At 44.6% G+C, this 16,746-nt stretch overlaps 1 long non-coding RNA gene across 1 annotated transcript; it reads left to right on the forward strand.

Annotated features, from left to right (window-relative positions):
- The first annotated feature begins 3,986 nt into the window (after positions 1 to 3,986).
- Positions 3,987 to 4,389, forward strand: LOC134008485 (uncharacterized). Its single transcript, XR_009928131.1, has 3 exons — positions 3,987 to 4,048; positions 4,152 to 4,250; positions 4,342 to 4,389. It is a non-coding gene; the product is annotated as an uncharacterized LOC134008485 (long non-coding RNA).
- The last annotated feature ends 12,357 nt before the right edge of the window (positions 4,390 to 16,746 follow it).

The following is a 16,746-nucleotide window of genomic DNA, read 5'->3' on the forward strand; positions in this document are numbered from 1 at the left end:
CAATTAGACCGTGTTACTTCAGTAGCCAGTATGAACGGGTGTCAAAAAGACAACTATTCTTGTTAAAAAAAGTAATCTCTCATTGCTTTGCTTGTGTCAAAATTATACGGAGCCCAGCTACTTTATAGCATACTTAAGGCACATTCCATACACATCACAGACATGGTTAATAATGGCTGTTGGAACTCATCTCCCTTTGTTCTCTTCACTCACATGCACACGCACGTCATCTGACAGTCAATCAACAAAACCATCACACACACACACTTACCCACACACAGTGTGGCAATCAATAACAGTCATATGGACACATACACACACGGTCCTTCAGGTTAGTCCATTGTCTTGGTCCCCTCGTTGGACTTGTTCAGGATGGTGAGCAGGTTCTCGGACATGAAGTAGGGCCTCTCTGCAGTTCCATCATTACGCTCCAAATCCTCCACTGTCACACGGGGAGAAAGTAGAAGACACTCATCATCACCCCCCCAAAACACCAATGCATCATAAAACTACAATATTTAGGAATACGAAATGCATAAAACATGAAAGAACAGTAGCCGATCTATCTGAGGTTTCAAATTATTTCACCTTGTTTGGTAAGGTCCCCATATTTCTTATTACATGCCAGCTTATCTGCTTTTTGTTTAACAGTACACATACAAAAAATAACTTACCTTATTGTCTCTCTCCCGACACCAGATTATAGAAGGTTCTTACATGTACACAATAACTACTAATTCATCAATACAAGAAACTTTAATCAACAGCTGTATCCAACAGAAGCAAAATGAATAGGCATGTTTCATCCATGAAAGACTCATCGAGCTACAACATTCACTTAGTGACACAGGAACTCATTTCACACGTATATAATGTACTTGGAAGCAAAACATGGAATTTACTTTACAGGATCTTTAAAGAACCTTGTTAGACATGTCATCTAGTTGCCTGAAATCATTTCCAATGAGATAGTCAGCAAAAAAATGAATCAGCGTTCTTCTAGACGTCCAAAAGCTTCCATATGTAGGAGATATACACCAACATGTTACCGAGGCAATGCTCTACAACCACTTCAGTCCCGCCGAGACCATCTACTCTATCCACGTCTGCAGAGACAGGGTTTTATTTTATAACCCACCATTAAAGCCTCATCTATTGTACTCAAAGTAAACATTCTTCTCCAACCAGTTAACTGTACCTGACTAACTCAGGCGCTCTCTCGTCAGGGTTTGGAGCCACAGGCACTGAATGATGTGAGGACAGATAAACATGTAGTTTAATGTTGATTGATGATGATTAGAATTCTCAGGAACCTCTGGCCTGGTTTTTGTTGAGCAAGGTAGAAATGAAAGAGGGATCAGAACAGATATTGTATATTAACATACAATATATGTTCTAATCATATCTGATACTATGATCAACCAAGGAATTTTACTAGTGTTTCCTGGTTCTGTGGTCAAAAGTGAATAGTAGATGGTTATCTTTAAGTCTTCTCAAAAGGTGTTTTTCTAACCGACAGTAAACAGACCGGCAGACATGACAGTATAGTATAGTTTGTTCAGAGTCTCCATGTTGTGTAATTTGTCATCTGCTTCTCTTGACATGGAGAGAAACAGCACACTGAATCATCTCCTCTCTGGGTTTTCTTTATCGGACGAAATTCTATAGAAACACAGCCCAGGCTTGTCTACTCTTTGATTAATGAATCCAATAGCACAACAACTATCTGGCATTTTGGCAACACAAAAGCAACAGACTCAGAGTAAATGTAGGCTATATGTAGGCTTTCTTATGGTTGGCGGGCAGCGGAAAGTCTTTTGTGCCCTCGGGCGTGCCCCTTGGAACGTGATGTCATGTGAAATCTATGAATATTCATACTCACTATAAATATTCATATTAATAGATAGCTGCATATCAATAGTGTTTGGTGCCTGCTGAAGATTACCCCCTCCCCTCCCTCCATATTTTGAGACTTTAAACTCTGAATCATTCTGGTAGCTCATGTTGACCAGTAGACTGTGCTACAAAATTATTTGTTATAAATAAAGTGCTTGAAGTCATCCTGCGGCGTTTCCTTAACAATGGAAAGATCATTTACTCTGGTATCAAACAATAATCCCACACACGTGTGGGACAAGTATTTAGGTAATAAAGAACCTATACTCAATGCCGTAGCTACTGTATAATTCAGACCGGTGTAAAACAATTAAACCAAGCTAACCATAAACAGATAGAGTAAAGGTGTGTATGTGTGTATATATATATATATATTGCACGTGTGCATTTGGGTGTGTTTGTGTGAGAGAGAGAATTTGACAGTTCAAATGATTTCCCATTCAGGTATTCAGGCGTGTGTGTGAGAGAGAGATCCCAATAATTACCGGGATCGTGGGGCACACAAACACACACTTACACAGTCATTATCTCAGTTGTTTTTCTGCAAATTTGCTGCAATGTTCTGGAATGTTGAGATGATAATGTCATGATGAGTGGTTCAGTCCTGGGTTATATGGTCCCTATGGAAACATAGTGGGACATGGATGCAGTGGCTAGTTCCATTCAGGGGGAGGTAGTTCTCTTGACCCCCTCTCTCCCAGGGGCGGTTTTAGGCACGGGCGGACCGGGCAGCCGCCCGGGGCGGCATTTTTTCATGTCACGTGGGGGGCGCACGAGCAAAAAATAAATAAATAAAAATCTCTGCGCTGCGAAGCGGTTTTCTCTTTTCTATCATTTCACTGTGTGGGACTGTGCGCCCCCTTCAGGCAGCTGCAGGCACCCCTGCTTGGAGGGGGACAGACTGCTCACCTGACTGGGTCTCCCAAATGGAACGGACAAGGGGGGGGCTAAAGTCAGTTGCACCTCGACTTTCTTACAAATAACGAACATTTCATTCATAATATTATAAATATAGGCCTAAAGTTCCTGCACATTTTAGTTTTTTTTAATTGTGTGAAATGGCTAATAAAAATATGTAACACAAAACGATTGTGGTCACCAAGGTGAATTGGTTTAGTCTTGACTTCTGGTCGTGAGTGACAGTGTTGGGGGGATGGGAAATCTGTTGGTGCCAAAGAAGATAGACAGGAAAAGGTCAAGTAAGCCATCAGGTGCCCAATTTCGAAAAAAAAGAAAAGAAGAAGAGGAGAAACGAGAAGAAGATAAAGGTATGCAAATATGTCTATGTATGATTATTACGGTATCCATGTCATGAATGAAGGGCTAATGTTAATTGGTGGGTATAGGCTAACTCTTACGTTTGTTAGCCTTTTTGCTATGATGCTTGCTATGCAACAACAATATTTCGGTTTTAACTCAACAAACACGTGATAACATTTCACCATAATAGTGTGCTTTGCAACAAAACTGTTACAAGTTCAGTTATTATTTATTTTAATTATTTAGGTTAGGCCCTGTAATTAGCCAACAGAATTTTCAAATTTCAAAGACGAACATTTGCTATTTGCTACAACTATATTTCGTGACAAAGTATAGTTTAACGTCATAACTAAAAGTGTTCCTCCATAAAAGTTATATTAATATAGCATGTAATAACAGACATTTAGCGTGTAAGGGCATGTTTATGTAACCCTCCTATTATGTTTGGTGTCAATTTGACCCCAGGCTGTTTTAGCTGTATAGAACATAATCGGTCTTACCACAACAGCCTTTTGATTTCAATGGGGGGGGGGGGGGGGGGATGAATGTGATGAATGTGACAGCCTGGGTGCCTAATGTGTGTATTCCTCTCCCCCTTTGAGACTGGAGGAATAGACACCTCAGGAAGTCATCATTTGAGTGTGTCAATTCAACTACACGAACAAAAGTATTTATGTCAGAGATACTATGTTTCTCAGTGTAAGACGACGGACACAAGCTCTGAGTTACAGTATGGTAAGGGTCTGTGGGTCCTACAGCAGTTTCAGAACATTCCATCTCACCCTCTTCTTCTCTGCTCATGTTTCTGTAGAGGAGCTTGTGTACTGCTCTGGTGAGCTCTGAGAGGAACCATGCCTCCTCCTTCTCATGGACCAGAGGATCTGGATCTAAGGTACAATGAGTCAGCCTTCGCAAACACACCTGCGCACCTACCCAAACAAACAGGCCTATTGTTGTTATTTGTAACAGCTCCTCCCTCCTTCCCACTCCCTCAGAAGGTGCACGTACAGATGTGCAGAGTGTGCATGGTGAGGGGGGCTGACGCCAGGCTGTGGTGGGCCATGTCTGAGGAGAGATCCAGGCTCGGCCCAAATGTAAGTGCGAACACAATCACACACGCACGCACAAGCCACACACAGGGTGCGTGTCTGACCCAGGTCCCTCTTCCTCTGTTTGCTGTTGCAGGGATTCCCCCACATGGCTGCCATGGTGATGGTGGTGACCGGAGTTCAGGTAAGATTTCCTGAAGTGCGACAGATGCCAACAGTGTGACTTTCCTGTTCAGGCTTGTATCTGAAGCCTGTACTCCAGATCAGTTACGCAGCACTCTGTCACTCATCCTCTTCCTTGTATCTCCTTTCCCCTACAGCTCATTGGAGGACAGGTGAGACAGTATCAGTCTCATGTATGTTCTAAGACTGACTTCTCCCCGGTTCTGGCTGACGAAGGGGTGAGAACTGCAACACTAGGATAGATAGAACCTCCCCACCACACTTGATCCCAGCAAGCTGAATCATCCCTTTAGGACTCAATGTTAAAGGTGTGTGTGTCTCCTTTCTGTCCACTAGCAAACTGATGTTTCCATCATGGAGGCCAGCATGGTCGTGGGTCCAGATGGGATTCTGCGCACCACAGCCAGAACCTCCTGGGGGTCCAGAAACACCTCGACCTGCGAGGAGGAGTCTTTCTCCCAGGATCAGGACTCATTTGAGGAGGAGGATGAGGGCTGGACCAAGGACCAGGGCCAGGACTCCTCTGAGAAGGATGAGGGCTGGTCCAAGGACCAGGGCCAGGACTGGGACCCGTCTGAGGAGGATGAGGGCTGGACCAGGGCCAGGACTGGGACCCCTCTGAGAAGGATGAGGGCTGGACCAAGGAGGAGGACCAGGACTGGGACCCCTCTGAAGAGGAGAAGGATGAGGGCTGGACCAAGGAGGAGGGCCAGGACTGGGACCCCTCTGAGAAGGATGAGGGCTGGACCAAGGACCAGGGCCAGGACTGGGACCCTTCTAAGAAGGATGAGGGCTGGACCAAGGACCAGGGCCAGGAGTCCTCTGAGGAGGAGAAGGATGAGGGCTGGACCAAGGACCAGGGCCAGGACTGGGACTCCTCTGAGGAGGAGAAGGATGAGTGCTGGACCAAGGACCAGGACTGGGATCATGAGACCAATTTCCCTGCGAAATGGGAAAATGAAATGGAATTCCTCAAGTTAGTACAATTCCTTAACAGGCATATATTAATTGTTACATTTGACAACACGCCATACACATGGTTCTTCTAGATAGATGATATAAATACTACTGTATGCACAGGAATGCATTTTATCAAGGTTTCCTTCATTGCTCTGTAGTTAGCTTGTCCAGGTTAACTTGACTGATGTATCTCCATAGGTACTACTTGAGAGACAGAACAGTTGACCAACTGTCCTACAAGGTGGCAGCTCTCAGGCAGGCCTTCACTGTGAGTAGTCTACTATCAAGCTAGCTCCTGTGTGTTGATGTTCTATAAAATGCTAGGTAGTTAACTCCTGTGTGCTGTTAGTAATGATTATTTTAGCTAGTTATCCTGATCATCCATGTTTGTCCCCAGACGCTGTTTACTGACAGCAGAGAGTTCATGTTGGCAGCAACTCACTGGCTTTTAGAAAGGCTGGCAACCGAAGCACAAAAGGTATCTGACATATTATCCCTCCCCACCAACAGTGACTTTGGGTGACCTTGATATATGTCACCCTGGTAGGGTGTCACCACTTGAACAGTCTACACACATGCTAACTTGGAGATAAATCTAACACGCCTTCGAAAACATGGGGTCTGTGTGTGACTGTGTCTGTGTTCTCCAGGATGAAGAGCAGCTGTTTCAGCAATACACCAGGCTGAGGGAGTACGCCTCAGACCACGCCCACCTAGACTCCATCATGCAGGAGCTGGCAGCGGAGTCGGTGAGGAGAGGGGGACGAGAGGGGGAAGGGGAAGAAAGGGAGGGGAGAGGAGGTAAAGGAGATGATGGATGGTGGGGGGAAAGGAGGGCAGGAAAGGAGGAAGAGAGGAGGAAATATTTCCCCCCCCCCCCCCCTTATGGTCAGTTCATGCTCATAAAAATGTGCCAAGCTCACAACATCTTTATTGAGCAAGGCAGTCTCAATGTTTACATTTGGGCATGGGGTCTGTGACATTACACAGTCTAGAAGGTGCGAGACACTTGTCTGTGGCAGCAAACTTGTCTGACTGACATTGTTTGTCAAGCACAAATTGGCCTCGAAGCCCAGGCAATATGGACAGTTTAATGACCTGGACACCTCACATCTCTCATCTCATCTAACTTCATCAGAATCAGAGATGTGAGAGTCTAAGAGCTAGCTAATAACTTGTGGGAACTATTTTCAGATTCCTCACTTGAGCATCATAGATGTGGTGATTGAGCTGGTTCTGCTGCGCCTGATCGTGTTTGGCTATCGCCAGTCGTGTTTCAAAGTAAGTGCCCTGCCTCCCCAGTCCTGCATCACAGAGGTGCAGTGACCTCACCATGTCTAGATAGCCACTGTTTGACCCAGCCCCCCTCCTTCTCTTGCTCTCTCCCTCCCTCCCCTCCTCTCCCTCCCCCACCCCCTCCTCCCCATCCCCAGGGTCCAGATTGCTGCATGCTCCAGCTATATGCCCTGGTGGAAGCCTTCCTCCCCCAGGACACAGAGGGAGCCCCAGGGAAAACATACCTGAAGAAACTGAAGGTGTGCTCTCTCTCTCTCTCTCTCTCTCTCTCTCTCTCTCTCACTCTCACTTACTTCCTGGACGAAATCTTGGGTTTCCCAGAAGCCCTCTACTCCTGCCAGAACGACTTGGTGCCCAAACTAATGCACCATCTTGGGGCCATGTTTTCCAAACTGCTCAGGGTGGATGAGGACTTGACTGAGGGCCAGGACTCCTCTAAGGAGGAGGAGGACATGACTGTGGACCATGACTGGGACAAGGACTGGGACTAGGGTCAAGATGGATGCCCAGACCTGGACGAGGAGGAAGAGGACTCTGATGATCCTGCTGGTCATCATCACCGTGACGCAGGAACGCGGGATGGTTATGATGACCATGAAGGACTTGAGATGGAGTCTGCTGGCTTGGAAAAGGCCGGTGGAATTTACAGCTCCTTCATCACAAACACAAGCTTGGATGAAGGACTTGAGATGGAGTTTGCTGGCTTGGAAAAGGCCGGTGGGACCCAATCCTCTTCTTCATCCTTCTACTCCTCCTCCAGCTCCTCCACCTCCAGGGGCTCCATGGCTCGGGCCCCTAGCCCAGTGGGAGATCATCTGGGGCCGCTCGGAAAGACCGACCCCCCCCATCCTCCGGAGATGGTTCACACTGGTAAGTTGAAAACAACACCACACACTGGCACTAGGTAGAACTGACCTGAGCTGAGTCAGCGATAAGAAGGGACGACATGTGACAATCTCAATGATTCTGTGTGTCTTTGCTCTCACTTCCAAACCCAGAAGAAAGAGAGGACGTCCATCAAGGATCGACAGACTGCGGCTGCCAAGGGCAGAAAGAGAAGCAGGATATTTAAGACCAACAAAGTGTCTCCCCTCAGCTCTGAACGTAAGATCCTGACTGCACATTGGCTCATTTAGGCTTTCCCACTTTAGTTGGCCCTCCCACCAGTTCACACACATGAATGTGCACACACACACACACACACACACAGACACGCGCACACACACTTTTTTAAGTGAGAGGTCACAGTGCTGAAGTTCCGTGTGATGTCATATCCTGTTGTGTGATGGTGTTTCCTGTCCAGGTCCAGACCTTGGTGAGTCCTCCATTGCCGGAGGAGAGGAGAAGAAGAAAAAGACAAAGTCCATCAAAGCTTTCTTCCGGGGGATCTCTGTAGCTCTCTCCAGGGCTTTCTGCTTGCCTGCATGAAGGATATTCACCAGTAGAGGGGGCCACCTGCTCACTCAACTAGCTGCAGCGGCAGAGAGAGAGTCAGCATCTGCCTGGTCGTGGGTCTGCCAACGCTGGACCTGGTCGCCAGTGGACGTCGATCTGTGACAGTCTGCCAAAGCTGGATCTAGTCGCCAACCGGAAACCAGACTCCATGACAGACGACAGCGAGTTCCCGGTCCCTTTCCTCACCCCCCGGCCTGTGATGCAGCACCGATCACATCCCCAGCCCTGTGGCTACCTCTGAGTATCCTGACATTTACCAACTGACCCAAGTTGAACACTGGATGTTGGTGTTTCAACACCCATTGACACTTCCCTGCTGTATGAGAATGCTAAGTTCTGCACCTCTCTTTCACCAACCATCTCTGGAGTTTCTGACATTGCTTGTAAAAAGGGCTATACAAATACATTTTGATTTGATTTGGGGGGGATATGCTCTATTTTGTAGTTCAGAATTCCAATAAAAACTACTGGCATTTAGTTTATATCTCCTTTGTAATTGTTGAGCTGTTTGTGTACAAGGTTGTGACATCACCATGTCAGGACTGCAGCCACATAGAGAGGCTGATTAACATGTTTTAAAGTAATTGTACACAGACACTTTACATCAGTGTAAAAGTTACCTTAAACACTAGCTTTTCTACAGATTTTACACACACATGACCTATGTATGTACGGTTTAGGACCAACACAATGTAGGTGCCAAACATGTAGCTAGTTATGTTTCCAGGCTGTGATAGCAACACTGTATTTTTGTACGCCCTTCGACTGGTTAGCTCCTGCGATTCCCACACAGCAGTAGTCTAGTATTTAGCTAGCTCATAGTAGGCCTACAATTTACCGGGGCCAGGTCTGAATGTAGGAGAAAAACAGAGCACAGTTGACCTTTCGCAGTGCTGTAGACTGCGACCAAATTGTCGCATTTTGCGTTCTAATCTTACTGACAATGAACACTTACAGTAAACTTGTTTTGAATTAGGCATTTTCCCCTAAATACATGTCAAGAATAATTATTTACGTTTTGGAGGGCATATTTTCCGTTAGCAGATGATACTGTTTAAGTTGCGATTCCATCTGAGATACAGCGTTGTTAGAATCAGCTTGGTTCAAAGGGGGTTCTTTATTAAGGAATGAATGCAATATGAGCAGGCTACATGCATGAAAATATCACTACAAGCGGAAAACTTAAAGGACGGGTAAGTCATAGAGGTTAGGACCATTATTAAACAGGATTGCCCAATTTATTCGTTTTGATGGAACTTTTCAACTATGTGAGGCTGCTAATTGTAAATGATGTATGCTTTTAAATCTATGCAAATATTCATAAATAATAAGTATGCATTTTTATATAAAATCTACAGTTATATCAGTTGTAAAATGTCAGTAAAAAAAAAACGACCCATCTGCAACCGACACAAGCACACCCCACAATATCCCCAGAAATTGTACCCTCTCTAGTTATAATTATACTAGATAACTTTTCCAGAGGTATCTCTGCTATAATTAATGCAAACTTGATATTAGGCTACTCGGTGTAGAATGATGGTATTTTGGTGAAATGGTAGCTAATGTGCTAGAAGTAGTTGGAGAGCTCACTGTCTGCTGTCTCTACTGTAAATGTTTACTCCTGTGTTACAGCTCAGGGGAATATTTCATTTATATGCATCTGTATGTTTCACTCATTGAACAAATACATTCTAATTCTATACTGTTTTGTTCGGCTTGACGTAGCGTCCATTATCTGGGTCGTAGGTTGCTTACTTGAGAGAGGCGGCGCCTTCCAGCGAGGGGGCCGAGCTTCAGCTCCTTCAGGCGACACGCCCCCCCGATCAGTTAATGTTTCAATGTTTGAAATTATCTTAAAGGGTCATGCAGAAGGAGAGGCTGAGGCAGAAAAGGGAAGCTGTTCAAGTCAGAGAGAGGAAGAGACAGACCAAGCAGCTGCAGCAACTAATGATTTAAGTGAAAAAGACACAGGGCCCAGACAGGTTAAGCTGAAGAGCTACCCACAGGACAGCTTTGGTGCTCAGAACAGGTCATTTCACCACAGCTGGTTTGAGAAGCACAGTTGGTTGGAATATTCAGTCAACCATAATGCAGCTTTCTGCTTTCCATGTAGATTGTTTGGCAAAAACATCAAACATGATGCTTTGGTCAGTAGTGGTTGCAATAACTTGAAGAAAGCATTGTTTATCTTTGGCAAGCACGAGATGGCACAGACACATAGGGACAGTGTTGTTGCATGGCAAAGCTACCAGGCAACTACCCGACAGGGAAACGTTGCACAGATGATAGCATCTGCACATGCAAGTGAGATACTAGAGAGAAGGGAGTATCTTAGGGTAATTGTTGCAGTCGCCTCCATGTTAGGGTGACAGGGACTCCCTTTTTGTGGCAGTGATGAAGGCCAAGACAGCACAACAGAGGCAACTTTCTTGCTTGCATGGTACTTTTGAAGGAGTTTGATCCTTTTCTTCAGAATTATAACCCTCCCTCAAATGCTACCTATATCTCGCCAACATCTCAGAATGAGATGATTGAATGTTGTGCTCAAGAAGTAACCAGTGTCATTGTATCTGAGATGACAAAGTGCAAAATGTATGCCATTATGGCAGATGAGGCAAGGGATGCACGGTCAGAGCAGCTGGCTAATTGTGTTAGGTACGTGTCAGAGGGTGCAGTGCAGGAAAGTTTTCTAGCACTTGCAGAGATAATGTCATTTGATGCCCAGTCCATTGCAAACGAGCTGCAGCAGCAGACACAGTTACAGACACTTCTGTCTGTAACTGAAGGACTACACAAGTTCCTTCAGAAAGAGACTTTAGACCTGGCAGAAGCTTTTATCAGCAAACAATCTGTATGTGACACACTGAGGGGCAAACATACAGATGTATTTGCCACAGAGCTGTATGAGAGAACCAAGGCCCTGTGCCACACCCACAGTATCCCAGAACCAAATGCTAAGAAAATGCATAAACAGAGAAAAATTTAGGATTTTGTGTTGGAGACAACCTTGGGTTCAGGCACAGAGTTGATCAGCTCACAAACCTTGAAAACAGAGTTGCTTTTCCCCTGTGTGGACAGGATGGTTAGTGAGCTTGAACTACGATTTTGTAGTGTAGATGCAGGCCTACTAAAAGGCATCCAGGCATGCAGCCCTAAATAGAGGATAGACGTCCTATGGATTTATGTTCCTTTTGCAATAGGCTACTATTAACAATTATATAGCTATGATAATTATACTAATTTAGATTGAGATATAGGCCTATGCCTGATGCCTAAACATTTGAAATCACAAATTACCATAGCCATACATTTAACGGCTATGGTGTGTATCAAATCATTGTTCATCATTGTTTAATGCATTAGGCTAAATGTTGTAGCCTATGTAGGCTATTTAAGTTGATTTTCTATAAATGTAGCGTACATATTGAACTGATGACAATAAGAAAATAAGAATGTCCGTGGTAAATCATCGTTTTCCCGTTGGGTCAGTGTTACAGGAACGTCTGGTTAAGCAAGAACACGGTCTAAGCCTGACAATTAGCCTGACCCGGACCAGGCTAGTTTCGAAGCATAAGTTACCATAATAACTGAGTTTGAACTACGTTGAGCTAGCTTTATGGAACCGAATGAACTAGAAATTAGTCAGACTAACTGACATATGTCTGGCTTATTCAGTAAACTCGCTTTATGGAACAGGCCTCTGGTGGCCAGAAACTTCCTTGCCCGCAAAACAGAGGCTGGATGTCCACCCCGAGATATGCTAGCTGTGCACAACCTCCTAGATTCAGACATGTTTCCCTCTCTGAAGGCAATCGTTCAAGTTGCCTTAACAGTGCCTGTGAGCAGCTGCTCTTGTGAGAGCAGTGGCGGTTCTACATTGAATTACACCCCCCCCCCCCCCCCATTGAAATCAAAAGGCTGTTATGGTAAGACCGATTATGTTCTATACAGCTACAGCTAAAACAGCCTGGGGTCAAATTGACACCAAACATAATAGGAGGGTTACATAAACATGCCCTTACACGCTAAATGTCTGTTATTACATGCTATATTAATATAACTTTTAGGGAGGAACACTTTTAGTTATGACGTTAAACTATACTTTGTCACGAAATATAGTTGTAGCAAATAGCAAATGTTCGTCTTTGAAACTACCTACAGATTTGAAAATTCTGTTGGCTAATTACAGGGCCTGAAAAAAACCGCCCCTGTGTGAGAGGTCCTTTAGTGCACTGCGTCGGCTGCTCTCCTGGCTGCGTAAAACAATGGGGCAGAAAAGGCTTCACAGTCTTGCAGCCATGTCAATTGAAAGTGACATACTAGGGGGACTGAGTCACAACACACCGATAGACCGATTTGCCACCCTTAAACAGAAGGCATTCTTTGATGCTTCCACCCACTAAATAATCATTAACCTGTGATTCCATACCACCCCCGTCCAAATTGTCTGAAATCTCCTGTGCATTGGATTCTTTTTTTGAAATAATTTGAATGTAGTTTTGTGTATTCTTTTTATCTGCCTCTAATGCTATCCTGGGTCTAGTCCTATAGTGTTTTTCTCTGTCGATGCAATCCTTTAAAATAAAATTATTTATCTCTTTATTTGAGAAAAGTTCATATTTGTGTTGTCAAATTTCACTATGACCCTGACATTCTGTCTCTTGTGTTATCATATACTGAATGCAAGCAAAACTACAGAGCAAAATCACACTTTCTGATTGAATCAATCTATGAACTGTCTGAAACAATGGATATCAGCGGCCCCAAATGGGCATGAAAAAAAAATTCTGCGCGCAAACATTCCACTCCCCATGGGGCTAAGCCCCCCTTCTTTGAATCCTAGAAACGCCCCTGCCTACACCTACATGTCCCTATGTTCTTTACACCATTCACCATCTGAGCGAGGTTCAAATTCCCTTCTCTTCTGTTTAGTTTTTTTTTTATAACCCACCATTAAAGCTTCATCTATTGTAGTCTAAGTACACATTCTTCTCCAACATGTTAACTGTACTTAGCTCTAACTCAAGTTCTCTCGTCAGGGTTTGCAACCACAGACACTGAATGATGTGAGGACAGAAACATTTAATTTAATGTTGACAATTTTTCATTAGGATGATTAGAATTCTCAGGAACCTTTGGCCTGGTTTTTGTTGAGCAAGGTAGAAATGAAAACGCATTTGTATGTTGATATACAATATCTGTTCTGATCATATCTGATACTATGATCATATATGGGCGGAGCTAGTTCAGGCATGGAACTCGGGCAGCGCGCGCAATATCACCCATTGCCGTGTTCTCAGCCCATAGGCTTAGCCTGATAGGCGGCGCTATAAAGTCGCACACATGCACGCACACGCGTCCTCGATTCCCCTTGTGTTCTGCGCTGCTGCCACCCACCACCATCCCCTTCTCCCCCATGTGGTCTATCTGTTCTCCCCGTGGGGGATTTAACTTGTTGCTCCCTGCCTATACTGCAGTGAAGGCAGGGAGCGCTTCCCCATGTACATCCATTCCGCCAATGTTAAACCATTTGACGTGTATGAATAAATGGTGAAATCAATCACGTGAGTGTCTTGACTGAACTGAGGAATGTTGACTCATTTTGACAAGAAACCAAATGATGATCAAAAGGGGTGCATGTTTATTTTTGTCCATACTCTGTAAAGAATTGCTGTTTTACAGCTGATTTCTCACAATATCTTACTGTTAATCAATAATACAGTACTTGATTTATTTGGTATACCAAAATGACATACACAGTGCATGTAATGAGATCAGCAGATAGTCATCAAAGAGCAGTTCACAATTCTATTTTTTTTTTAAATCTTCCATTTCAAGCCTATAAATAAAAATAGTTGTTTTCACAATGTTCAGATCACATCTTGACCACAGTGAGGTGTAAAACGTATTTAGCAAAACCTTCATTCAGCAACTCTTCAGCATTTCAGAGGTTAGGGCAGGGTGTCTCCTTGCCTACAGCATCACTGGTCATCAGATAACAGTTGGCAGAACTGTCATGTTCTGTGGAGGTTCCCTCTCCATCCCAAGCTCTCTGTGAGACACAATGTGAACTCTTGCTTACTAGAACACATGCAGACCTTCAACAATCAACCCTAACCTCATCAATACAAGTATATACTAGAATGATTGTCTAATAATATTCAACTTTGGTTGAATATTCTACCATATTCTACCTTAAACTTCCAGTATAATGCTGCCAGAGCCACCAGGAGTCCAGGAACCAGGATGCCCCAAAGGTGATTGCCAACAGAGCTGCTGTATGTAGCCAGACCTGAAGAAACAAATACACACAACCAAGGAGTTTTACTAGTGTTTCCTGGTTCTGTTGTCAAAAGGGAGTGGTAGGCAGGTTGTCTTGAAGTCTTCTCACCAGGTGTTTTTCTATGCTATATAGTAAATAGACGTGAAAGTATAATGTCTATAATATATGTTGAGTGCATGATGTTGCTATGAAAACTGAGGATTCAGAGTCTCCATGTTTAGTTGTTTGTCATCTGCCTCTCTTGACATGGAGAGAAACAGCCACTGACCTGGGCACAGCTCTGTCTTGTGGAGTTTGGCTGTCTGGTTACTGATGGGGTTTTCAGCCACACAGCTGTAGGTGTCTCCATCCTGGTCCTTCCTCTCCAGATGGAGAGAGATGTTGGAGGAGAGATCAGGACTGCTGGTCTGGTTAAGTCTCTCCTCTCCTTTGTACAAGGTTAGGGTCACATCTCTCCCGTTCTTCACAGAACACTCCACCGTACAAGAGATGTTGTTGGCTGACAGACGGAGGTAGGAGTAACTGATGACAGGACCGGACACCATGTCTGAACATTTTCATTTAAATGAGTGCCAGTTAGTGTGCCAGTTATTTCCACTAGGAGGTGATATTAGCCTACAGCTTTGAGTCAAATTAAAGCGAAACGTACACAAACAATGCACAGGCAAGATGAGTGCTTCTCCGGCATAATGAAATGCACTAAATGAAATAAGTGCAGGCTAGTGACCAATAGGAATAATGTGGAAGTACATTGTGCGTGTTCATGTAATTAACCTAATACTCAAACAATAAGTATGTAAAAGTAGGACATTCATAGGAGCTGTTGACAATTTACTGATTCCTAATGTGCATGTGTTTGACTGTTATTTAGTTATGTTTTACACTTGATTTAAAAAAAAAAATGTTTTAGGGTCGGATTTGGTACAAAGGGGGGGAGGAGGAAAACAGCAACAGGTTATGGACAGAATATGTAGCAATAGGTAACACTACCCTTAGGGATCAAAATGTTATGGACAATTGGGACTTTCTTTGCGTATCTTCAAGTGGTCATCTGTCTGTTTTTAAACCATTTTTTTATTCAATATTTATTAGTTATGAATAAAGTGCTTTAAAGGTATCCTGCTGCATTGCCCTCTTAACAGTGAAAAGGTAATTTACTCAAACAAGAACCCCACACGTGTGTGGGACAAGTACTCAAGTAATAAACCTACACTAACTCAGATACTTTAATGCCGTAGGTATTGTATAATTCAGACTGATTACAATAAAACCAAGCTTACTGTAATAAACCTTGCCTCCGCTACGGAGCGTAGATAGTCAATGGCTAGTGCGAGTACACCGCTGGACATAGGAGAGGGAACACTCAAGATACAAAAAGGTTACTGTATTTGAATTCATAGAAGAGAGCATTGAGCCAGGCACACAGATCTTCCGGCAGTAGTCAGAGCCCCGCACACAGAAACCCCCCACCGGGCCAACCTAGGTGTCTGTCACTTGGACAGCCCCTCTAATTTAAACACCCCCACGGGGCACGGCAAACGTGTCTCACCCTACACACCCACGCTACAATCCCCTTAGGGCACGGCAAGCAATGGCCACACGGTGCTATCACACTTCACCGCAACGTCACGCGTGTCTCTACTGTACGGGAGCGCCGTTGCCTCCCGCGGTACACTAGCTCGCCGCCCTATGACTAAAATGCGACCTCCCTAAAACTGGTCCTAAGCGGTTACATACAAAACAAACAAGGGATAGAGTTTAAAAACACTAGGCCTATATACTCAACTCTCCGGGGGTTCGAGACCCTCCCCTGGGGTCTGCGCTTTGTGAGGCCGCTCCAAAGACAGCAGGAGAGCCTACTCCACAGGCTGGGAGCGGACAAGGGTACGCCTATAGCCCTATCACCCTAAACCGCCAGGAACCTCGCCCTGTCTTCACGCCGGCAGCCCTAAATGGTCTGCGAACGCCGCCACCCCCCGATTGCGTACTGTGTATTTCTATTTCCGCGATATCCACCACAACGGCTCCCAGACCAACGCAACACCCTACCGATCTTCTCCCTTTTATATCCCTCTCGACACTCCCTTCAACAGGTGCAGCCACTTGTCTAATTGTCAGCGCAGCGCTTGACCGCTCCCCTAACTACCCCCGTCATTCACTACACTTACCATAAACGGATAGAGTAAAGGTTTGATGAGCTACTTTGTCTCCTCTGGTTTGTAACTGATAAACTCCAGCGTCGTGGAGTGAGATGTTTCTCACAGTGAGAGATCCGGTCTGTAAGTCCAGCTGAAGTCTGTCTGTAAACCGCTCACCTAACAAAGTGCAACGTAATTTCCCCGTATTCACCTGCAGTAACCA

The sequence above is a fragment of the Osmerus eperlanus genome, chromosome 22 (assembly GCF_963692335.1).
Source record: "Osmerus eperlanus chromosome 22, fOsmEpe2.1, whole genome shotgun sequence".
In the NCBI taxonomy this organism is placed as follows: Eukaryota; Metazoa; Chordata; class Actinopteri; order Osmeriformes; family Osmeridae; genus Osmerus; species Osmerus eperlanus.